Below are 25,386 nucleotides of genomic sequence, written 5' to 3'. Positions count from 1 at the left end.
TGTGCCGCTAATGAACGACACTATACCGTATTTAACACAAAAAACAATTAGGCAAAGACTACTCACAAATCCCGTAACAATGAGCGATTTAAAAGGGTAACTGCTAGTATATAATAGCGACAACAGAAGACAGACTCCTAATAGTTTGGTTTAAAACATGCATGCACGAATGTTACAATTAAAAATAATTGCTGATTGATGTTTAAAGGAACCTATAAAATGTAAAGTAATAAGCCAGTAAAGAAAGTAAGCTAAAAAGCTGTCTTTCCATGTATGCACAGGCGCTTTTGAGTTAACTTAAATACAGGTAACTGATGTAAACAAAAAAATAAAATATAAATAAATATTGTATAAAAAAATTAATACATTGACTTTCGTCGTTTCTTTGCCTACTTTCATTTAAAATTTGTGTCGGGTGTAATAGTACACCACCTTTTTTTCTAGGATTACACCACTGATATATATATATATATATATATATATTCTTGTGTAGATTTACTTTCAACTCCCATTTTAGTTTATCAAAAAAGGGGTAAATACAGTAATAGCATGGTAAAAACTATTAAATTAATGAGACGTTGCTGATTAGATACACACAGCACACAGCAAAATCCTCTGTGTAAAATTGACTCAGTTTAGTATTTGGTCCCTCTCTAAAATGAGTTAAAGCTACTCAAGTTAATGAGACAATGAAAGGATTGATTAAGTGATGATTGAGCACTGATGTAATACTCAGAAACACAGAAGAGAAACACAAAACTACAACTGACTTCAGTCACAGCCGTAGATTCATTCATTCATTCATTTTCTTGTCGGCTTAGTCCCTTTATTAATCTGGGGTCGCCACAGCGGAATGAACCACCAACTTATCCAGCACATTTTTACACAATGGATGCCCTTCCAGCCGCAACCCATCTCTGTGAAACATCCACAAACACTCATTCACACACACTCATACATTAAGGAAAATTTAGCATACCCAATTCACCTGTACCACATGTCTTTGGAGGAAACCGGAGCACCCGGAGGAAACCCAGGGAGAACATGCAAACTCCACACAATAACGCCAATTGAGCCGAGGATAGAACCAGCGACCTTCTTGCTGTGAGGCAATAGCACTACCTACTGCGCCACTGCTTCGCCCAGCCGTAGATGATATCAGCTGAAATGTAACACATTGTATCTCTCTTAAAATCTCAGCAGAGGATTATTAAGCGTCCAAAAACAGCAGCTTTACTTATTTACCAACCTGTTTGCCCTTATTTAAAGAGGGACTGAATACTTTCTGAACTGAGTACATTTCACTCGGAGGAATTTGCTGTGCGTTGAGTTTAGATTAAGTGTTTTCTTTCCAGAATGTGAAAGTAGTATAGATTTTGAAAGCATAGTGTGAAATTAAAAACTGGGCAGTGACGCGTGCAGGTATAATTATCCTGACATGTTTTGTGCTATAGGCAAAAGTGCATTAACACACTCATTCAGTTTCAGTAAAGTGTGATTTGTATTTATTTCTAGTCATATGTTTAGATTGCTCGGTCTGCTGTGACCAATGCTGATTTTGTTTTGATATTGTGTTTCCGCGTAACCCAGCAGCACATACATTTACCTCCTTACATTTTACTTCAGCGTTTCGTTCTTCAATACATTCTCATCGGATGTCAGTGTTTTAAACGGGCGTATTGTGTTATAGACGTCTATCTACAGTTTCAAACCACATCTGACACACAGATTAGTAGCCAACCTGCGTTACAATCAGAGGTTAAGATGAGAGCAGGATTGAGTTATCAAGCCCTTCTGGACCCAAATAAAGCCTGAATGTCTGAGGAATCGGGAATAAAACATTCGTCCAGCTGGGTGAACGCCAGCAGGGTGTTTTACTGCATTGACACACACCGAGATTACAGCATGGCGACTGTGGCACGGGCTCTGTGTTCAGTTGTTTGAGAGATGCTTAGGGTAGATTTACACTGCTTATATTGTATATAAACTGAAGCCTTCCAGCCGTGTAGATTAATAGCGGTCACACTTTACATTAGTTAATATCCTGAGCTGCTGCTGCGCTGATGGTCGTGGGGAGTGGAGAACATGAGTCTGATTCCAGCGACGCTCCAGGGACAGACGAGTCTTCGCTGAGGCCATCTTCCAGCCTAAACCACGGCGAATGAAGCTCTGCACAAGACTTTTGGCCAGCGGAGAAATTAAAATGGTCGTGCACAACTGAGTCTGGTTCCCTCAAGGTTTTTTTTCTTCACTCCCATCAGGTGAAGTTTTTTTTCCCTCTCCGCTGTCGCCACTGCCTCGCATGGTTCAGGATTGGTAGAGCTACGCATCGATGAATTTGCTCTTCAGTGTTTGAACTCTCAGTAATGATTAAATCACACTGAACTGAGCTAAACTGAACTGAACTGAACTTAAACACTAAAACCTGAACCACACTGTTCCAGTTACTATGACCATTTATGTGAAGCTGCTTTGACACAATCTACATTGTAAAAGCGCTATACAAATAAAGCTGAATTGAATTGAATTGAATTGAATGTTAGTTAAGTCCCACTTTATATTAAGTATCCTTAACTACTATGTACTTACATCAGAAAAATAAATACAATGTACTTACTGTGTTTATGATGTATTTGAGAACACTTGTGGTGCTCTTGAGTTGGGATAGAGGTTGGGTTATGGACAGGTTTGGTGGTATGGGTAGGTTTAAGGGTGGGTTAAGGTGTAAGGGATGGTCAACAGTGTATTTACAAATGTAATTACAAAAGTTAATTACAGATGTAAGTACAAACATGTATTAAATCAAGCATAAGTACACAGTAAATACATGTATTTACACAATAAGTACATTGTAACAAACTATTAGTTCCTATGTAAGTACATATTAGTTAAGGCCACTTAATATAAAGTGGGACCGTATTTACTAACATGAACAAACAATTAATAATACAGTATTTATTCAACTTGGTTAATGTTATTTAAGTTAAATAGAAAAGATCATTCATACTTAATACTTAACTTTTTTTTATTCCGGGACCCACCTAGGCAAGTAATTCAATCTCAAGACCCACCATAATGTTTTATTATGGAAAAATGGTTAAAAAATGTCTCCATTCTGTCACGGTTGTGGACCTATCTGCTCTTCTATGATGTGTCTGCGTGGTGTGATTTGTTTATTTGTGTTGCGGTGTGTGTGTGCGCTTGTCTCTGTGTTTGTGTGAGAGTCGCGTGGCTCTCAGTGTTGTTGTTGTTTTCATGTCATCAGCTGGGCGGTCACATGATCATGGTCATCGGTCACCTAGCACCGCTCAGCTGATTATTGCGCTCCAGGTGTAGCGCATTACTGTGGCTATAAATGTTCAGCGTTCCTGTCTCACCTTGTCAGTTCGTTGTCCTCACTTGTTTCTGTGTCTTTGTCAGGCTCTTCCCGTTGAGTTCGCTGGTTAGTGTGCTGGTTGAAGTTTCTCCCTGATGAACTTTTGATACGCTCTGTTGACGGACATTGAGGTTCTTCCTGATGAACTTTTGATTCACTCTGTTGACGGAGATTATTGCTACTTATGACCTTCGACTTCCAGCCACCCAGTCTCTCTTTGTTTTTGTGTATTAATAAACTGTCACTTGCACTTGGGTCCCTTCGTCTTCATTGAAGTGTGACACATTCAAAGCAGTCAGAAATAAATGGCTGCGGCTTTTTGGATTTTGTGATTTGATATGCACAAATTGAGGCTCAAAGTGCTTTTTGTGGGATGCTGGCTGTAACTGTGATCATTTTTTGTTGAAAAACATCCTCTTCTTTTTTTTTTAGAAGAGAATATGATCAACATTTGATCAAGCCCCTGGATTATGATCAAGCCCCGTCACATCGCAGTAAACTCCACTGCTAGTGTATAGTCATAAGTAACTATATCGCTTTTTGATCGACTACTACAAGCTGTGAAAACGTCAGATATATATGCCAATGCAATTAACGTTATCGCTGAATAGATCTAATATTTACACATTTGCTTGAGGAAGGAATGATGGGGGTATTTACATTAATATTAGTATTTTCCATAACATCTATCCCCTTCCATAACATTAGGTGACGTTAAAACTAACAGATAGCACTATAGCTATTTATTGATTAACAATCTATCAACGTTGGTATTTACATTTAGTCATTTAGCAGACGCTTTTATCCAAAGCGACTTACAAATGAGGACAAGGAAGCAATTTACACAACTATAAGAGCAACAATGAATAAGTGCTGTAGGCGAGTTTCAGGTGTGTAAAGTCTGAGAAGGAAAGTATTAGTAGTATTAGTATTTGTTTTTTTTTGGGTACAGTTAGTGTGATATTCAGAGAGGCAATTGCAGATTAGGAAGTGAAGTGGAGACTAAATAGTTGAGTTTTTAGTCGTTTCTTGAAAGTAGTGAGTGACTCTGCTGTTCTGATGCAGTTAGGGAGTTCATTCCACCAACTGGGCAGATTGAGCGTGAGCGTTCGCGAAAGTGATTTCTTCCCTCTTTGGGATGGAACCACGAGGCGACGTTCATTCACAGAACGCAAGTTTCTGGAGGGCACATAGATCAGCAGAAGTGAGAGCAGATAAGAAGGAGCAAAGCCAGAAGTCACTTTGTAGGCAAACATCAGAGCTTTGAATTTGATGCGAGCAGCAACTGGCAGCCAGTGCAAACGGATGAGCAGCGGAGTGACATGTGCTCGTTTAGGTTCATTGAAGACCACTCGTGCTGCTGCATTCTGGAGCAGTTGAAGAGGCTTAATAGAGTTAGCTGGAGGCCCGGCTAGTAGAGAGTTGCAGTAATCCAGTTTGGAGAGAACAAGAGCTTGAACAAATGAAAAAAATATTGGACAACAAATAGCTTCAAATGATAGAATACATAGCAAACATTAGAAAATATTGACAATAAAATAAAAGGTTTAGCCTATTAAAATCAATGGCCTATACAGAAATTAAAGAAAGCTATAAAATCTACTTCACTTTTAACTGTATTTGCATATTGATTAAAGGTACTAGAGTTATTTAGTGAAGAGCAGCAAATGAATCTCTCATTGTGTTTTGTTTGATAACAGAGGAGTTCATGTAAGAATGCACAGATCAATAATAAAGCATTCTAATACTTTAATAACTGTTTGGGCTCATTTAAGAGAAAATTAGTAGTGTTTAAAATAAAACACGCAGGATGGAGCAATAAAAAAAAAAAACGAAGAAAAAATAAGCACTTTTCTGACGGTCCCTTACTGAGAGCACCACTCTGCGCAAGCTCTACCGGCTAAATGCAGATTGCGAGGGCTTAAACAGAGCAGTGCTCGTAATGTCGAGCGAAAAAAAAGAAAAACACAGCTGTGAAACATAACCAGCTTTGTCTTTTTGTTGGAAACACGCTTTAGATATTTTTAGGGTAAGAGGCTTTTAAGTTATTGCCGTCAATCGTACTGGTTTTGATTCACCGCAATGTAAATAGCTGCAGCTATGTGACGTTGCACGAACCAATTTTGTTCACTGTGCGACCCACAGTTTGAAAACCCCTGTTCTAAAGTGTTACCTAATGTTTTAGTAATATGAGGTGCTAATATGTACTTTTAAGGCTCCATGTAGACAGGGGTGGGCAATTAATTTAGTCAACAAGCCACATTATACATGGGGGCAGTTTTAAAGGGCCAGGATAATAAAGTTAGCACAGTTCTGGCCAAAAATATGACATGTTTTGCAAAAATAAAACAGTAGACTATGTGAAAAAGTATAGTCACATTCATTAGTGATCTAGCATTTGCAAATCTGCCACTTTAATGAACTACAGATCCCATCATGCACTTCACGCACACACCTGGCCCAGATTCCCCCTGATTGCAAATATACAGCTGAAGCTATTCAAGACTAATCAGACTATAAACACAGCACACACGCTCACATTGTTGCTGAGTCTTGCTTACTGTAAGTGAGCATTTCCCAGTGTTTTCTTTCTCTTGCCTTCTGTGTTTTTTAAACCCTTGTTTGTTTTACTGGTAATTGTAACATGGGAAATGACAGAGACAACTGAGTTAGGATCCACGTGCAGGTTTATTGGAGTATATATTGAAGTAGTCAGGCAAGCAATGGTCAAACAGATGAAAAGAGGCAGTCCAGAATCGTAGTAAGAATAACAGGAGAGAGGTCGGAAGGCAGGCGACAGAAAGGGATAACTATATAAACAAAGCGAGGTAAATACACAGGCAAACAAGACTAGGAAAACGCATTGTAGTGTCACTGTAGCAGATAACAAGACTCAGCAATGGAAATGAGTGTGTGTGCTGCTTAATGTGTGTAATCAGTCTTTGACAATCCTCAGGTGGTCAGAGTGTAAAATCAGTCAGAATGAGGAAGCGTGTGTGTGTGAGCGGAGTGCATGTATGAAAATGTAGTCCATGAATGGCGGATTTGTAGTCCATAAATTATTGTGAATGAGATCCAGCGATCTTGGGAGTTACGATCGCTGGTGATCGTGCCATTAATGTTGTTTTGCCGCCTGTCCTGATCATTCATCTGTTTTTCTGGATTACTCTGTTGGATTGCTTATGTTGTACCATTTATCTCCTGTTATCCATACCTTGCTGACTATCCCTTTGCCTAAATAAAGCTGCATCTGGAACCTCATTTCTGTTGTAGCGTCCCTTAGTTACAATAATAATGAGACAATCAAATTCTGAGCGCAAAATTATACCACATTCATAAAAACATGGTTCAAAAAGGACTTTAACGTACACATGCACATACATGCTCTTATATGTGTGTGTGTGTGTGTGTGTCTGTGTGGGTCTGTGTGTGTGCATGTTTGTATATGTGTGTGTGCCTTTGTGCATGAGTGGTGTGTGTGTCAGAGAGAGAGTATTTATGTCTGTCTGCCTGCTCTGGAGACTGAGCTAGTTTTGGTTAACGATGCGCTCAGCTTCATGACATCAGCACATCTGTCCGGCACTCTATAAGTCGCTTCTACACCACATCATATAGACGCAAAACAAGACCAGAGGCTTAATGTTGAAACAATCTGTGTGTATTTGTTGAGTCGATTGCAGCTTTGTTCTCGAGTGGGTTTGATCTAATCTGAGCCAAATTACAGATACTGCAGTAATGATGCTGATTTACTGAGCAAGACACAAGAGTAAACCAGCTTCAGTCCAGGGGGTTTCCCAAAGTGAATCACGCTGTATGGCACAGTAGTGATGCGACTTATAAACAGCTTTAATTACCAGTTAGTGAGCAGACCTACATAAAAAAATACTATAGTATATTATAATAAACACTATAGTGTCTTTGAAGCATAGTAAAGTATTTGAATTAATCTGCTATCTATTTAATCTGCTGTGGTAATTTTACAGTTGCTATGGCAACACACCTTAGCTATTGTAATTGATTTGTTTAGGTAATTCTGTAGTTGCTATGGTAACACATCAGCTATTGTAATTGATTTGTTTTGGTGACTACAGTTGCTGTGGTAACACGTCAACTATTTTGATTATTTTTTTGTGGTGATTCTATAGTTTCTATGGTAACACAGCAGCTATTGTAATTGATCTGTTTTGGCGATTCTATAGTTGCTATGGCAACACATCAACTATTTTAATTGATTTGTTTTGGTAATTCTGTAGTTGCTATGGTAACACATCAGCTATTGTAATTGATTTGTTTTGGTGATTCTAAAGTTGCTATGGCAACATGTCAACTATTGTAATTGATTCGTTTTGGTAATTCTATAATTGCTATGGTAACATATCAGATATTGTAATTGATCTGTTTTGGCGATTCTAAAGTTGCTATGGTAACACATCAACTATTGTAATTAATCTTTTTTGGTGATTCTATAGTTTCTATGGTAACAAATCAACTATTGTAATTGATCTGTTGTTGTCATTCTACAGTCGCTATGGTAACATCAACAATTGTAATTGATTTGTTTTGGTGATTCAGCAGTTGCAGGTGACACATCAGCTATTGTTATTGATCTGTTTTGGCGATCCTATAGTTGCTATGGTAACATGTCAACTATTGTAATTGATCTGTTTTGGTGATTCTGAAGTTGCTATGGTAACAAAACAACTATAGTAATATAAACAAATGACCTTATACTGTACTTTTCTGCAACTATATGGTGTATTATACTACAATACACAACAGTTTACTGCAGTCATTTGCAGTGCAAGCTTAACTGGTGCTATAGAGAAATGACGATCGTGCTGAAAGTGATAAGCGGGGGAGTGGGCGAAAGTACCATGTTAACAACATGTTAACATGATGTTAATAACATGTTATCAAAATATGAGTTAATACTCTATTATTTAAAATTTCAGATATGTGTAAAAGTTTTGTAAAGAGCATAATATTCTGACTTATTATTAACTAACATGTTGTTAAATAATAATTGGTTTGGTTTGCTTATAAGTGAACAAAATCAATTCATATGAAATATTACATTTGAAATTGCAATTATATTAATCATATTACCTATATATTAGGGGTGTAACGATATTAAAACCGAACCGAAATATCGCGATACACCAACCACGATACGTATCGCGAAACTCTAGTGGCGTACCGCGGTACTCTCACGCCCCCTGCTGCCCATTGTTGAGGTTGACGTCACTTGTCTCTAACTAATTGAACCAATTTAAACACATCTTTAATATCATATTTGATTAAATTGTTTTAGTAATGATGAGGATTTGTTCTAAATATTATATTCTAAAGTTAGTATTTTAGTGCATGTTATGTCATGTGACTTGAGTAAGCATCACACTCGTTACTACTGGACGCAGGACGGCTGCTTCACATAATACTGAGATTGCAGATCCCCCAGACACATTTAAGTCATCTGTGTGGAAACATTTTGGTTTTCCAGTTAAGTACAGGAATAGAATTCGTGTCGTAGACAAAGCGCACGCCTGTCTGTCTCAACTGTTTCACGAAACTTACTTGTAAGGAAAAACATTTAAAAAGTGTGGTAATTTCACAATGTGAGGGTGTAAGCAACAGAACTGCCAACAAAAGTGATTTAATGTACAAAAGTAAAACCAGAATAATGCCCAAATATACAAAAAAAGAGAAATATTTACACTAATAAAAATAATATAATAAAGTAACAAATTCAAACAAAAGTATCAAACAAAAATTAGTTATACTCGAGCAAGGGGATGATAGTGAAGACAAACAAAAGAAATAAATATAATAAAACAATTCTAACTCATGAATAACCCCTCTTACCTCGCTAAAACTGATGAAAAGAAAAAAAAGGTCTTCAGCGCCGAGCGCCGCATTCTTCCCTATACTGAATAAAGTAAACAAAGATGACCTTCACCTCTTACCTGAGGTCTTTAACAATACATTTTCTACGTGTTTGCAAAATGGAAATCGTATGACATTTTCCCTATCCACCTTACACTGAGAGTGAACAGCTATATTGTCGGGAAGGAGCGGATCCAAAAAATAATATACAAATCAATTGAAATAAAAATGTACAAACCTCACAAAATTTCTTAAAGTGGGCAAAAGTAATGCAAAATAATTTTACCCAAACGAAAGTTAAGCAAAAACAACGAAAATCATAATCATGTCAGAAAAATACACGAAAAACGAGATCAAAGAAAAAAGCGCTCTCTCTCCCGCTCTTCCTGACATGCTGTTTACATTCCGAACCGAACCGTGGCTCCAAAACCGTGAACCGAATCGAACCGTGCCTTTTGTGTATCGTTACACCCCTACTATATATGTATAATTGAAAACATACATTTATAATTAAGTCAGCAAGTGCTAATTCATGAATCCTCTGCATGTGATTGATTTATTTACAATTAAAAGTTAAATTGATCTAAAAAAAATAAAATGTCCTTCAATGCGCTTGTGTGTGTATTTGCATGAAGCAGTGAGCTCATTTGTCCGGTCTGCTTTGTTAAAGGCGTTGCTGATTGTTTTCTCATGAACAGACTCGTAACACTGTTCTGAGGTCAGTGATGCCTCATAAAGCACTCTGGAGGGAGAGCAGCTGATGGACGGCTGGAGGATTGCTCATTATCTGTGACCTCGGTGCTCTGACCTATAATTCAGCTTTACAATCCAGTGTCCAGCAGCAGACAGACAGAAAGAGGGAGCAGACAGACAGCGAGACAGACAAACTGACAGACAGACAGGCAGACAGACAGGCAGGCTGAGACATTTGAGAAGACAGACAGAAGGAAAGACAAACCAGACAGAGACAGACAGACAGACAGACTCCTGCTTCAGCAAACACACGTCTCACTCTCTACATGAGTAATGACTGCTTTTATGATTCGGGGAAGGAGGGTTTCCTTTCTTCAGTAGAACATAAGTTGTGAAACCCCTGTATTTTCTTGTACCATGTTTTTACAGGGACTTTTTTTTGTCGAGAAGCAGAGATGTTTAATTTGATGAAATAACAAATCATCGAAAGCAAACATAGTTTAACCCTCAGTGGTGCATGTTAACTGTTGAATGTTAATCTAATTCAGCAAGTGTATATATGCAGCTGTGGGAGAAATGAAGAGAGCACTTAGCCATTCTCGCTTCCTCTGGATTTACTGGAAGGTGTGATAATATTTCCTCTGAATAAAACAAAGAAGTAATTGAGAGGAATTTTAATAATTTGTGGAAAAATAAGAGACTTTTGATTTATAATCTAATATTATATGTACACTCACCGGCCACTTTATTAGGTAAACCTGTCCAACTTCTGATTAATGCAAATTACTAATCTGCCAATCACTGCAGCAACTCAATGCATTTAGGCGTGTACACATGGTCAAGACGATCTGCTGCAGTTCAAAGCGAGCATCAGAATGGAGAAGAAAGGGGATTTAAGTGACTTTGAACGTGGCATGGTTGTTGGTGCAAGACAGGCTGGTCTGAGTATTTCAGAAACTGCTGATCTACTGGGATTTTCACGCACAACCATCTCTGGGCCTCCTCTGAAAAAGAGGAAATATCCAGTGAGCGGCAGTTCTGTGGGCGCAAATGCCTTGTTGATGAGGCCAGAGGTCAGAGGAGAATGGCCAGACTGGTTCCAGCTGATAGAAAGGCAACAGTAACTCAAGTAAGCACTCGCTACAACCGAGCTCTGCAGAAGAGCATCTCTGAACACACAACACGTCCAACCTTGAGGCGGATGGGCTACAGCAGCAGAAGAGCACACCGGGTGCCGCTCCTGTCAGCTAAGAACAGGAAACTGAGGCTACAATTCACACAGACTCACCAAAACTGGACAATAGAAGATTGGAGAAACGTTGCTGCTCTGATGAGTCTCCATTTCTGCTGACACATTCGGATGGTCGGATCAGAATTTGGCATCAACAGTATTAAAGCATGGATCCATCCTGCATTATATCAACAGTTCAGGCTGGTGGTGGTGGTGTAATGGTGTGGGGGAGATTTTCTTGGCACACTTTGGGCTCATTAGTACCAATTGAGCATCGTGTCAACACCACAGCCTACCTGAGTATTGTTGCTGACCATGTCCATACTTCCAGCAGGGTAACGCACCATGTCATAAAGCTCAATCATCTCAGACTGGTTTCTTGAACATGACAATGAGTTCACTGTACTCAAATGGCCTCCACAGTCACCATAAACAACTGCGTGATGCTATCATATCAATATAGAGTAAAATCTCTGAGGAATATTTCCAGTAGCTTGTTGAACGTTTTCAATCAGGATTAAAGCAGTTATAAAGGCAACAGGAGGTCCAACCCAGTGCTAGTAAGGTGTACCTAATAAAGTGGCCGGTAAGTTTAGCATTCTAGTATTTAGATGTAAGGGGTCAGAACAGAATATATCTAATGTAAGAAACTTTGGTGTCATTTTTTTGATCAGTTGTTCCACCATCTCACCTAAAATGTAAAGATGATGGGGCTTTCTCTAGTTGATTAGTTAGCTAGTTAGTTAGATAGTTAGTTAGTTAGTTAGTTAGTTAGTTAGTTAGTTAGCTAGCTAGTTAGTTAGTTAGTTAGTTAGTTAGTTATTTAGTTAGTTATTTAGTTAGTTAGTTAGTTAGCTAGCTAGCTAGTTAGTTAGTTAGTTAGCTAGCTAGCTAGTTAGTTAGTTAGTTAGTTAGCTAGCTAGCTAGCTAGTTAGTTAGTTAGTTAGTTAGTTAGTTAGTTAGTTAGTTAGTTAGTTAGTTAGTTAGGACTTTATTTGTCTCCTAGAAGCAATTCAATTTATGGTTGATACAAGTAGCCTATAGTGCAATTTACAAAAAAAAAAAAAAAACAGACGAATGGATATATACAGTATATACATATTTTTGTAGAATATGTTTGTTGCAGCTGTCTGTAAACTCATCTCCAACACTCGCTGTATTCCAGAATGCTCTAAAAACCTGCTTGTTTTCTGTTGCTTTTATAAATGTCTCTTAAATTTGTCCTCTTTTAGCTTTTGTTTCTGTTCCTCGTTGTTTTCTTTCGTCTCTACAGCGCTTTGGTTCCACATGTGGTGTTGAATGTGCTTTATAAATAAATTGAGCTGAACAGAGGTGTACGAGGAGGTAACTGTGGGCGTCTGGAGCGTCCGCCGTTCAGCTTCTCACATCAGTGAACTTCACAAATAAACACAATCAGTCCTCCAGCGCTGTGATACGGATACAGACGGAACTGATCTCAGGTCAGATCTGCATGGCTGATATGGTGACCTTCACTCACTGGGCTCGACCCTGTGCCGGTGGGCAGATCAGAGACGAAAACCAATCCTTACACACACATGCACGCACATACATCTAGGAGCCTGGATTATTTTGATAATATACAGTTTAAATATTCAGTTTATACATTTATATACACCAATTAAGCATTGCAGTAGTAAATATTAATAGCTTTTTTGCCATTTTAAGTACATTTTTTATGAATATGGACAGTTTTGGGAAAAACAAGAGTTAAAAACTCAAAGGGTTGAACAATTTCATTTAATTGCATTTATTCCTGTCAAGAGCAGCATGGGGTTGCACTGTTACCTCACATCAAGAAGGTCACTGGTTCAAACCCTGGCTAAGCCAGTTGCCATTTCAGTATGGAGTTTGCATGTTCTCCCCATGTTGTTGTGGGTTTCCTCCGGGTGCTCCGGTTTCTCCCACAGCCCAAACACATGCGGTCAAAGGGAATTGATGAACTAAATAAGCCGAATGTGAGAGTGTATGGGTGTTTCCCAGTGCTAAATTGCAGCTAGAAGGGCATCCACTGCGTAAAAACATATGTGTCTCAACCACCAGCGATCTAATCCTGGCAGATTGCTTGCAAACACGCAGATCACTACGGACTACAAATCCACCACTACACGAACTACAAGTTCCACCAGAAAGACCAGAGAGATAATTATGATACTGAATTACATTTATTGATCAGTATTATTTAATAAAAGTATCATGAAACTGGATTTCTTTGGCGGAGGCCTTGTGCATAGCTTTTAGCTTTTAGATCCAGCTATGTCTGCCGAGGACGAAGGCAGGGGCGGAGCCTTCCCGTCTAGGACAGGGCCAAACTGGTGGTGGTGTGGAAGATGGTGGGTTAACGCCTTCGTCGATCCCTGCAACCAAATGAATGGAAGCTTATATATTCCTTGTGTCTCTAGGCTATTGGTTGGAACTGATGGTGATGAGTGACGTGGCATTTAGGTCTTCCTGGTAGAACTACCGCTACAAGCTACATTTCCTGTCATGCACCTTGCACACAGCTGTTCCTGTTTCAGCTTGATTACATGCGCGCACACACAGCCAGAGTATGAACTGATTACATGGACTATTTATAAAGGACGCACACACACTTTATCATCGAACATTAAGACACGTTTTCCTTACCTTGCCTTGTTCTGGGGTCGGTTCTTCGTACGTGGATTACCCAGTTAGCTGGATTTGGTTATTGCCGATTTGACATGATCCAGGTTCGTTTCGTTCTTCAAAGCTGATCTGAGAGTTGTTGTCATAGCAACAGTTCTGCTAGGTCAAACCTGATCGGGAGCAGGTTCAATTCATATAAACAGGATTAGATCGGCTCAGTTCAAGCAAAGATAATGAAAGTATGTACTGAGTTCTGATATTTTCTTACAGTAGTAGTTATATACACTTGGGAAAATGGTATATATTTTTAACTATATATATATATATACACATATATAAAGTTATAGTCATTAATAAAATAAATAAATTTATACATATTTATACATATTAATAAAATTTATGCAATCTGCACCCTCGAAGTACAAAGACTGCCACCTGGTGGTACAAAGAGAAAACTTATTGATATGAACTTTTTAGATTGCTTTAGTACATATTGTGTATAATAGAAATGCAGAATATGTGACTTTTTTTTTAAAGCAATAATACATTTCAGCAGTCATAAAGATTTGATAGTTAATATGCCAGTGATTTGATGCTTCACAAAAGTTGCAGACGCCTTTACCAATATGAAAATGCTTTTGTAAACAACCAGTTATTCTTTACACCGATTTAAAAAAACGGCTACGATAATAAAGAAAATATTTTCTAAATGTAGAACTAAATACATTAATATGCATTGAAATACATGATGAATACTCTTGACACATGAAAGAGTAAAGCCTGCAGCTTACAACAAATGTAGAAGATTATTGCGTGTCATATTTAACAAGCCGTTTACTGCTCATTTGATGTAATTTTGCTCACATGGATAATTGAATATTAATCAGATGATGTCATTACGCTGCTGTTTCGTCAGCCAATCGTTGCATTGCTGATCATGATTTCAAGGATCGATAGATCTGTCCTTCACAACACACGCAGCGATCTCAGATCAGCTCATCCAGACATTCTAATCTGATTCACGAACTTGTTTGAAGAACCAAACTAGCGAGAGATCAGTTATCAAGATTAAAAGATCCAGGATCGGCAAAATCATCTTAGATCATTTAAGCGAGGTACGAAGAATGGACCCCTGACCACCGTTTTGTTTGTTTACGTTGCTTGCTGCCTGCCTTTTGACCATCCGCCTGCCTGTTTTATGATCATGTCTCAGGATTGCCTGTGTACATCTGTTTGCCCCTGTGTTGACCGTTGCTAGCCTGACCATTCTCCGTTAAATTAAACCTGCACTTGGATCCACACATCTGTTGTCAACGTCCCACTGCACATGAGTGTGTATGGGTGTTTCCCAGTACTGGGTTGCAGTTGGAAGGGCATAAAACATATGCTGGAATAGTTGGCGGTTCATTCCACTGTGGCAACTCCTGATAAATCAGAGACTGAGCGACAGGAAAATGAATGAACGTTCCTGTCAGCACTAATTCTCTACCATATGTTGTTATTCAATTTGTACATTAAGATACCTAAAGACTACTTCTCATTAATATTGAAAAATATATTCATATATTTAAAAATATATAGTTTTTCATCACAGTTTTTAATTCTTTGTTTTGTTATTCATTTGCCATTTTAAATGTCACAGTTTCAGTAATAAAAGTAAATTCTAATTTACTTTTGTACCTAATAAAGTGGCCGGTGAGTGTATATCACAGAAATACAAAATGCTGCAATTTCAGATTCCTCCAATATCTTCCAGCCCTACTCTAAACCTGTGTTTCTCAACCATGTTCCTGGAGGACCACCAACACTGCATTTTTTGAATGTCTCCTTTGTCTTTCACACCCATTACAGGTCTTTCAGTGTCTGCTAATGAGCTGATGATCTGAATCCAGAGTGTTTGGTTAAGGAGACATGGAAAATGTGCAGAGCTGGTGGTCCTTCAGGAACGTGGTTGAGAAACACTGCTCTAAACTATTAAAATGCTATCGGCATTAAAGCTCTTAAAGAGATTCTCTTTTCCCTGATATCTGAATTTTAGTTGAAGCATGTTTTATACAGTAACAGATCTTTATCTCCAATAACTCTACAGACCTTGAATGCATTACGATGGTGAAATGACGTGACAATCTCTTTCCCAACACCTCATCTGTTGTGTTTGGGTCGACAGGTTTATTTGTGAATGGAAGTGAAGGGAAATAACTCTACACCCACTAAAGGCTTTTACAGCTTCCTCTAATACTTTAACATGCAGTTTGTGTTTGTTTAATCTTGATTCTCCTTCATTCAGGACACCACTGAAAGCCAAAGGAGAATCTGTGGCTTTGTGTTTCACCAGATCCACACCCAAGGTGACCGGACTCGCTATTAAAACTCCATACTAGGCCTGCACAATACATCATTTCAGCATCGATATCGCAATGTGTGCGTCTGCAGTAGTCACAGGATATGCAATGTTGAGCTGGAATTATAGTTGATCATATAGTTGATTGTAATCAATGCTGAGTTTAATCATAATGGAGTAAAAGTTTATGATCTGCATGCGGTTTAAAGAGATAGCTCACCCAAATTCAGCAGATCCTGAAATACTCAGAACAATGTCTGGCACCAACAACCGTGCCACATTCAAAGTCACTTAAATCCCCTTTCTGATGCTCGCTTTAAACTGCAGCAGATCGTCTTGACCATGCATCTACATGCCTAAATGCAATGAGCTGCTGCCAGGTGATTGGCTGATTAGACATTTGCGTTAACAAGCAGTTGGACAGGTGTACCTAATAAAGTGGCCGGTGAGTGTATATTACAGAAATACAAAATGCTGCAATTTCAGATTCCTCCAATATCTTCCAGCCCTACTCTAAACCTGTGTTTCTCAACCATGTTCCTGGAGGACCACCAACACTGCATTTTTTGAATGTCTCCTTTGTCTGTCACACCCATTACAGGTCTTTCAGTGTCTGCTAATGAGATGATGATCTGAATCCAGTGTGTTTGGTTAAGGAGACACGGAAAATGTGCAGAGCTGGTGGTCCTTCAGGAACATGGTTGAGAAACACTGCCCTAAACTATTAAAATGCTATCGGTATCAAAACTCTTAAAGAGACAGTACACTCAAAAATGACAATTCTGTCAACATTTACCTCACTTATTCCAAACCTGTTTCTTCTTTAACACAATGGAAGATATAATGAAGAATTCTGGGCAAAATGCCAATGCCTATCCTAGTCCTATGATATTGTGATATGAATTTACAGTTGAAGTCAGAACTATTAGCCCTTGCCCCCTTGGCATGCTGAGAGAACCCTGAGCTTGGAGACAATTGAGCCCAGGGATCCCCCCTGGTCATTGAGCATGTAAAGGCTGGTTAATACTTCTCCGTCGAGTGATCAGCGTGACCCACAGCGCATGCCTTGCACGTTGCCGTGCATTTATTCTTCTGCACGTTGTTTCTGTTCCTCTGCAATAACACTTCTGAAACACTAGTTGGCAGTGAGGTGTTCATGTTCCTCTGTGTCGAGTTTCTTTGCTGGTGTTTTGTTTTTTCTGAACGCTTCCTTCATGTACAAGGGGCTCAAACTCGCTCATTTTGAGGCAGGAACCAGCAGACATGCAACAACTTGTAGGCTGCGCCGTAGCATACACGTGCGCTTGACGTAGAAGTATAAATCAGCCTTAAGGGTGTCAGAGATCAGGTAGTTCTCGAGCTCCCCCTGGTAAAGGAAGAAAGGAGGAGATGGGGTGGAAGGGGGGATTCTGCAAAAATTAAGATTAGGGAGTAATGCTAGAGGGGCTGTTTATAGTAAGTTTGGAATGATCCGATGGGCTGTGATCAGTCATATCTAGGCCCACACGGAATCTGCGCGCGCAGAATTCCACAGATTTTCCACAGAATTCCGCAGATTTCTGCAGATTTTTAGCCCGTCATTAATTCTGTTTATTTACTTGAGTAAATGTGTAAATCTAAATTTATTTTATTCAGTCATTTATTACTTTTTATTTCATATATTAAGGTTTAATCCTTAAGAATTAAGGATCCTTGTCCGCTGGATACTCCCAAAATAATTCTGCAGAAATCCGCAGATTTTTACCAAAATTCTCCACAGAAATAGCAAAAAACGTCCGCAGATTCCGTCTGGCCCTGGTCATATCACGTGCTCCTCTCAAAATGAGTTTGTGAAACTTCACTTAAATGATTGCAGATCTCTAGGCTACTCTTTTGATACTAGAAATACTAGACTATTTGGGTTTCTCAGTTTAAACACATGATTTTTACTGAGAAAAGGTTTTGTTAATTTTTTCATAGCAATGTTGACATTTGCATGGAATTGCTCCTATTTAAAATGAAATGAAACAACACAAACATTGTGGCAACTTAATTGTTTAATGTTTAATCAACTTGCTGTACTTACAGTATGGTGCATTAACTTAATCCCTTTATGTTTAGTCAACATGAATGAATTGTGTTGATGCATTTTTTACAGTGTCTGATGGTTTGCGGCACACACAGTTCAAGTTTGTGAATATGATTTAGGTGAAAATGAATGAAGCGATGGACTGTTTTGACCATGTTTTTGGTTCCTTTCTGAGCTTTGAAGATTAAAAGTCAGACTCACATTTCATCAAAAATATCTTAATTTGTTTTTTTGAAGAGGAACAAAGGTCTTATAGACTTGGATTGACATTAGAGTTTGAATTTAATGACATTTTTTCACTTTTAGGTGAATTATCCTGTTAAACTGGATCACAGTCAAGCATTTTCTCCATAGAGAGCGCTTAATGAAACGCACAAACCCAGATTTCAGAGCTTAATGTCATTTCAGAGACAAAAACTTCCCGATCAGATTGCAGCTAAATGCGTTTAATGCCTGCGGCGTTAGTGATCCTTCCAATCACGCTTGCTCTGTTTACTGTAAAGAGACACGTGTATCAGTGTAACCTGCTTATTACATACTGAAACAATCAAAATAAGTGCATTGCTTTATAATGACTGCCAAACATGAGTATCATCCTGCGCTTTTAATTCCGCATGACAGGTCGCTTCCAACAGGTTCAATTTCTGTGTTTTTGATCCTGTTGTTTGGCAAGTGCAAAGCCTTTCATTTGGTTTCCCCTTTCTTGTTTTTCATATTTTAATATCTGTATCACAATGACTTCATATCTCAGTGTGTTTTCGCCGTTGTCTCCGGATAAAGTCATAAACTGGAGAGCTGCAAACGCTGATATTACAGACCTTTTCTCTGATTCGCATTCAACTTCGTGCTTTACTCTGCCAGGAGATTCGTTCAGCTTGTAGTTTGTGCAGATTTTGGCTCTTTGTTACTGAAAAACACCCTTTTATACATTTATATAACTTGTGTGACTCTCCATTGAATGACTAATAAATATGATAAACCTCATGTTATTTTGTTTATTAAAAAATCAACAGGGTGGCAATCAAATCCTTGAAGGATAGTTAAAAAGGTTATTTCAAGACATGTATTATTATTGTTATTATTTTTGAAGATATTACTGAAAATAGTGCAGCACGATGGCTCAGTGATGGCCGGTTTCCCCCACCGTCCAAACACAAGCGCTATAGGGGAATTGATTAACTAAATTGGCCACATTGTATGAGTGTGTGTGTGTGTGTGTGTGTGTGTGTGTGTGTGTGTGTGTGTGTATATGTATATGTGTGTGTGTGTGTGTATATATGAGAGTTTATAGGTGTTTCCCTGTACTAGGTTGCAGCTGGAAGGGCATTCGCCGTGTAAAACATATGCTGGATTAGTTGGTGGTTCATTCCACAGTGGCGACCCCTGATAAATAAGTTACTATGCCAAAGGAAAATAAATGAATGATGTTACTGACAATAAAGCTGAACTATCTTAATAACTTTTATATGATTTTTATTAATTTTTTTATGAATATGTTATTATTAATCTGTAACATTTTCAATATGATTTATTTTACTTGCATAAATGTTCACATTCAGATCACAAACCAAATATTAATGCTTTATATAAATGTTTGTCAACAAAATGCAGACCTAAACGTGTGAGATATGCTGAAAATGACAAACATATTATATAATATAACATAAATACGGGCACCATGTTGGTAATCCCTGGCTTAGCCTGACTACCTGCTTAACAGTAAAACTTCAGCCATGGTGTCGTCCTTCCTCCAGCGTGCTAAAGTAACTCCAATATTGATTCAGGTTTTTAAAAAGTTCCAATTCTGCATTTGACTTCTCCCGGTCTGTCTCGTGACCGTGCGGCCGCTTATGCAGACGGGCACGCGAGAATGGCGGATCTGCGTGAACAGATGCGCAGACGTCCGAATCTGCATTTGCTGTCAGACAGTCTGAGCTGCTTATCGAAATTATGGAAAATGTCGGTCCGACAATATTTAATTGGATGAACATTATTTTAGTTTTATGCCTTACCCAGAATATAAAAATACACATAAACACATTTAGATCATTTACTGTAATCATTACTATTGGACTGTGAAGAGACTTTCAACCAGCACAACAACACATGTTTCTGAAGACAATCACCTACTGCACCTTTAACTGGGTTAATTAGGGTAACTAGGCAGGTTAGGGTAATTAGGCAAGTTATTGTAAAACGATGGTTTGTTTTGTAGACTATCGAAACAAATATAGCTTAAAGGGGCTAATAATATTGTCTTCAAAATGGTGTTTAAAAAATTCAAAACTGCTTTTATTCTAGCCGAAATAAAACAAATAAGACTTTTTCTAGAAGAAAAAATATTATCAGACATACTGTGAAAATTTTCTTGCTCTGTTAAAGATCATTTGGGAAATATTTAAAAAAAGAAAAAAAATTCAAAGGGGGCTAATAATTTTGACTTGAACTGTAGCATCAAACTTTTTGGTTTGCGGTTTGGTCACAATGGTGTGTGATCTGAATGCCAACATGTATGCAAGTAAGTGAAGTTTATTCATAAACAAATTTCGAGAGGATCACGTGCTTATGATTGTTCACAGCTGTTCCAACTTTAGCTAATGACGGATTATCCTATCAGACGATCCTTAACTCACTATAAATAACCAGACTTTTCTCATCTCAATATCTTCGTCTTGAAGAAACCCCCCGCACCCAACCCTACATTCCCTCCTTTCAAATGGGCGTCACGGTGGCCGGTGATTAGCGCTGTTGCCTCACAGCAAGAATGCCCCTGGTTTAATTCCTTTCCAAACCAGACGGCATTTCTGTGCGGAGTTTGCTCGTTTTCCCCGGGTCCTCCGGTTTCCTCCCACAGTTCAAAAACAAGCACTCTAAACAATTAATCCAAATACTTTAGCTAAACTCTGAGTACACCTTTTAGCATACATATCCGACACTTATCTACAACAAGCAAGAAGGGGAGTCATCGAGATCTACCTGAGCTCAAACTCCCCTCTCGCCTTGCAACGGGAGGGAGCCCAGGGCTCGAGGATCTTATAAGCTCAGGGCTCTCTCCCGGGACAGCACGCCAAACTAGCTTTACTATCAATCATCAGCTAAGTGTGAACTCTTGAAAATGAATTAGCTTGAAAACTTCTCAGATTAATATTAAAATACACAAGTTATTAAAAGAGTTCAGCTTGTACTTTGTGCAGATCTTGGCTCTTTGTTTCTTAAAGCACACTTTAATCTGAACTAAATGACTCTGGATTGAATGACTAAAGTTGTTCATTGAAAATTCAACATGGTGTCAATCAGGTCCTTGGATGGCAGCTGAACAGGATGTGGAGTTTGATGAAACCTGCCTCCTGCCAGTTTGTTTTTCTGAGTGCACTCACTAGGGATCATTAATGAAGTAATGAGCGTAGACCCTCGCAGCGCTGGACACATGCAGTGGGCGACTCTGCTGTCTCTGCTCATTTGCTGGAGTGTCTTCAGGACGAGGATTTCAGGCTGTGGAGATTTCTCATGCTGACATGTTTTGATGAACACGTGAACTCACTTCAGTAAGCCGAATGAGTCGAACAGGAACACTGGAAACACTCCGTTTCATTTTACACCATAACATTCTCATTCACACACATGCACGACAGACAATTTAGCTTATCCAATTCACCTGTACCGCATGTCTTTAGAGTACATGATGAAAACACGCGAACATGGGGAGAACATGCAGACTCCACACAGAAATACCCACTGACCCAGCCGAGGCTCGAACCAGCAACCTTTTTGCTGTGAGGCAACAGTGGGTTACCAAACCCTAACCACTCAGCCACCATTCTGCCCCGACTAGTAATCTATAAATGCAATCTTTAAATGCAAAACACTTTCACCTACAAAATATTAATATTTCAGGATTAGTATCTAGTATAATTAGTATTATTCCTGCTGTCAGGCGATAGCGCCACCCACTGCGCCACCGTGTCGCCCTAATGCACAATGATTCATTCTTTGTTTAAGCTAAACTAGTCGTCATGCGATTGTTAATGAAGTTCTCATTTCTGATGCTCTGATCAACAGAAGTGCTCTTTGTAAGAAGCTCTCCAGCAACTCTCAGATTAAAAAGAAAGCCTTCATGATAAAGCCGAGTATATCTCCGTCTCGTCCTCTCTGAACAAAACGAGCTCCATCTGCTTCCACTAGCACTGTTCTCCCAGTGTTTCTGCTCCGTTTGCAGGTCAGATAAGAGATTCCTTTTAAATGCAGCCAACGTGGAAATGTATCCGTCTTTCAGGACTTACTGGAGTTGCTCTGTGCATTGAAAAAAAAAATGGTTCAAGGTTGCAAACGATTAATATGGGCTGAATTTAAACAAACTACTTAAACTTAGTAATGTTCAAATTCATTTGTTTGTTTGCAAATAGGCATGGGATGATAATCGTTATCAAGGTATACTGAGAAAAGTCAAGTTTTTAAAACTGGCAAAATTTTGTGCTACCCCATTCCTATAGTATATGTACCATTTTCTGTTTTTTTTTTATTTTATTTTTTACGACAACAGTATCTCCAGCAGTAACGATATTTAAAGATGCATTTTAAAAGTGTAATGAAATCTGTGGCTTTAAACTAGACTTCATCTATGATTCATTTTCATTATTTAGCCTGCCATATAACAATATATTTGAAATGTTTCTTAAATTAAAGTGTATTGTGTTCAAAGGGGGAAAAGGTTTTGTTTTGTTTTTTTACCCAGAATTTAAGTAATATATTTTAGAGCAGTAATCACAACACCGTGAAATCGGGATATTTATATTCAAGATTGTCATATCGTTAGAATCCTATACTGGCCCATGCCTATTTGCAACCACTTACCTTTAAAAAAATCTAGCAAAAAATCTAGGACTACATGTTAGCAGAAAAATCTGACAAAGAGATATCTGAGATATTTTGTTTTGTTGCCATATACAGTTGAAGTCTGAATAATTAGCGCCCCTGTTAATTTTTTCCCAATTTCTGTTTAACGGAGAGCAGATTTCTTTTTCCAGCACATTTCTAATTATAATAGTTTTAATAACTCATTTCTAATAACTGATTTATTTTATCTTTGCCATGATGACAGTAAATAATGATAGACTTGATATTCTTCAAGACACTTTTAATCAGCTTAAAGTGACATTTAAAGGCTTAACTAGGTTATTTAGGGTAACTAGGCAGGTTAGGGTAAGTAGACAAGTTATTGTATAATGATGGTTTGTTTTGTAGACTATCGAACACAAAAATAGCTTAAAGGAGCTAATAATATTGACCTTAAAATGGTGTTTAAAAGTTAAAAGCTGCCTTTATTCTAGCAAAAAAACCTTCTCCATAAGAGAAAATGTTATCAGACATACTGTAAAAATTTCCTGAATCTGTTCAATATCATTTGGGTAATATTTAAACAAAAAAAAATAAAATAAATCAAAGGGGGGGTCAATAATTCTGACTTCAACTATATATATATATATATACAACAGTACTGTCTGGTTCTCAAATCAGCCTCTTTACCCTTTGTGTATTACTCCGCCCACATACAACCAGCAAAAAGCAGACACTACAGATCTAAAGTTTAAAAGATGCACACTCAGCTGTCAGCTTATGATTTTAATCCGTAAGAAAGTAGTTCCTTATACAAAAGGGTTTTTCAGACTCTCCATGTTTGATTTAGTCTTTATATACACAATTATGTCGTTAAACTGTTGTATAAACGCAATATCACACTCGTAGCAGTGCGATATGGCTGTGTATCAGCACTGGTGGGGGCACTAAGGCCTCGTGCCAATGCAATACAGCCATATCGCACTGCTATTCATGTGATATTGCTCTCTCTCTCTCTCTCTCTCTCTCTTTCTCTCTTTCTCTCTCTCTTTCTTTCTCTCTCTCTCTCTCTCTCTCTCTCTCTCTCTCTATATATATATATATATATATATATATATATATATATATATATATATATATATATATATATATATGTGGCAGCAACATCACCAATGATTTGAAAAGCTCTATTTCGGAAGATTTCATGTGTTTAGATCAACTGGGATAATTGAAATATTTATAAGGCTGTGCATTGACATAAAATATAATAAATTTCAAGCATAAATAAATCCAAAAGGGCAGAAATAAAAGATAAATAATCTTGTTTTTTTTCAGGGAAGTGTAAAAGTAATCAAGTACAACGAAATGTAACATAGCATGGTCATCATTATACAACCATTTTTTAAAAATGACTTTTAATCTTTAATAAACAATCCACAGTCATTTTTTAAGATTGCAAACAATATAAATGGGCTGAATTAAAACAAATTAAATGTAGTAATGTTCAACTTCATATGTTTAAATTCAGCTTATATAAATTGTTTGCAAACACTTACCTTTAAACAGAAATGTAATAAATCCAACGCATCACTTTTTTTCAGTGAGGAAGTCGTAAGCGTTCGCTGACCTCCTCGTGTCCTTGTGCCGAACGGTGTCTCCTTTCCTTTTATTATCCTCTTAAAGAGTTTGTGAAGCCTCGGTGTGCTCGGGGTGTTAAAGTGTCTTCAGGACTGCTGGAGTTGTCAAGTTAAGAGTGTTTTAGCTCTCAGTGAGTTTTACAGCCTCTGCGCACGCCGTTATATCAGGATTCAGGGGTCAGGATGACATCTGAGCTACAGCAGTTATTTAACCTTCATATTAGTCAGCAGTAGGGGCGACATGGTGGCTCAGTGGTTAGCACTGTCACCTCACTGCAAGAAGGTTGCTGGTTTGAGCCACGGCTGGGCCAGTTGGCATTTCTGTGTGGAGTTTGCATGTTATCCCCGTGTAGTTGTGGGTTTCCTCTGGGTGCTCCGGTTTCCCCCACAGTCCAAACACATGCGCTATAGGGGAATTGATGAACTTAATTGGCCACAGTGTATAAGTGTGTGTGTAAATGTGAGAGTGTATGGGTGTTTTCCAATACTGGGTTGCAGCTGGAAGGGCATCCGCTGCATAAAACATATGCTGGTATAGTTGGTGGTTCATTCCACTGTGGTGACCTCTGAAATAGAGACTAAGCCGAAGGGAAAATGGTTGAGTGTTAGACCTGCAGTGTTTATGCACACCCATGTTCTCTTATTTTGTACAGTATTTCATATTCATTTCTTTCCCGTGTGTCCTACATTATCAAGATT

General features: G+C 38.3%; 1 protein-coding gene and 2 long non-coding RNA genes across 4 annotated transcripts in view; 2 read left to right on the top strand and 1 right to left on the bottom strand.

The window, feature by feature from the left end:
• The window catches only part of angpt1 (angiopoietin 1), a 363,643-nt gene that overhangs the window by 266,548 nt on the left and 71,709 nt on the right, over positions 1-25,386 (top strand).
• LOC147832684 (uncharacterized) lies at positions 493-5,406 on the bottom strand. The gene is made up of 3 exons (XR_015945517.1): positions 3,661-5,406; positions 2,764-3,115; positions 493-2,049 (listed from the first exon to the last, which is right to left on the bottom strand). It is a non-coding gene; the product is annotated as an uncharacterized LOC147832684 (long non-coding RNA).
• On the top strand, positions 7,942-12,237 carry LOC148679878 (uncharacterized). The gene is made up of 3 exons (XR_015945520.1): positions 7,942-8,011; positions 9,958-11,913; positions 12,131-12,237. It is a non-coding gene; the product is annotated as an uncharacterized LOC148679878 (long non-coding RNA).

Source organism: Danio rerio, chromosome 19 (genome assembly GCF_052040795.2).
Source record: "Danio rerio strain M-AB ecotype USA chromosome 19, GRCz13ab, whole genome shotgun sequence".
Taxonomy (NCBI): domain Eukaryota; kingdom Metazoa; phylum Chordata; class Actinopteri; order Cypriniformes; family Danionidae; genus Danio; species Danio rerio.
This window is presented reverse-complemented; position numbering and strand designations above follow the sequence as displayed.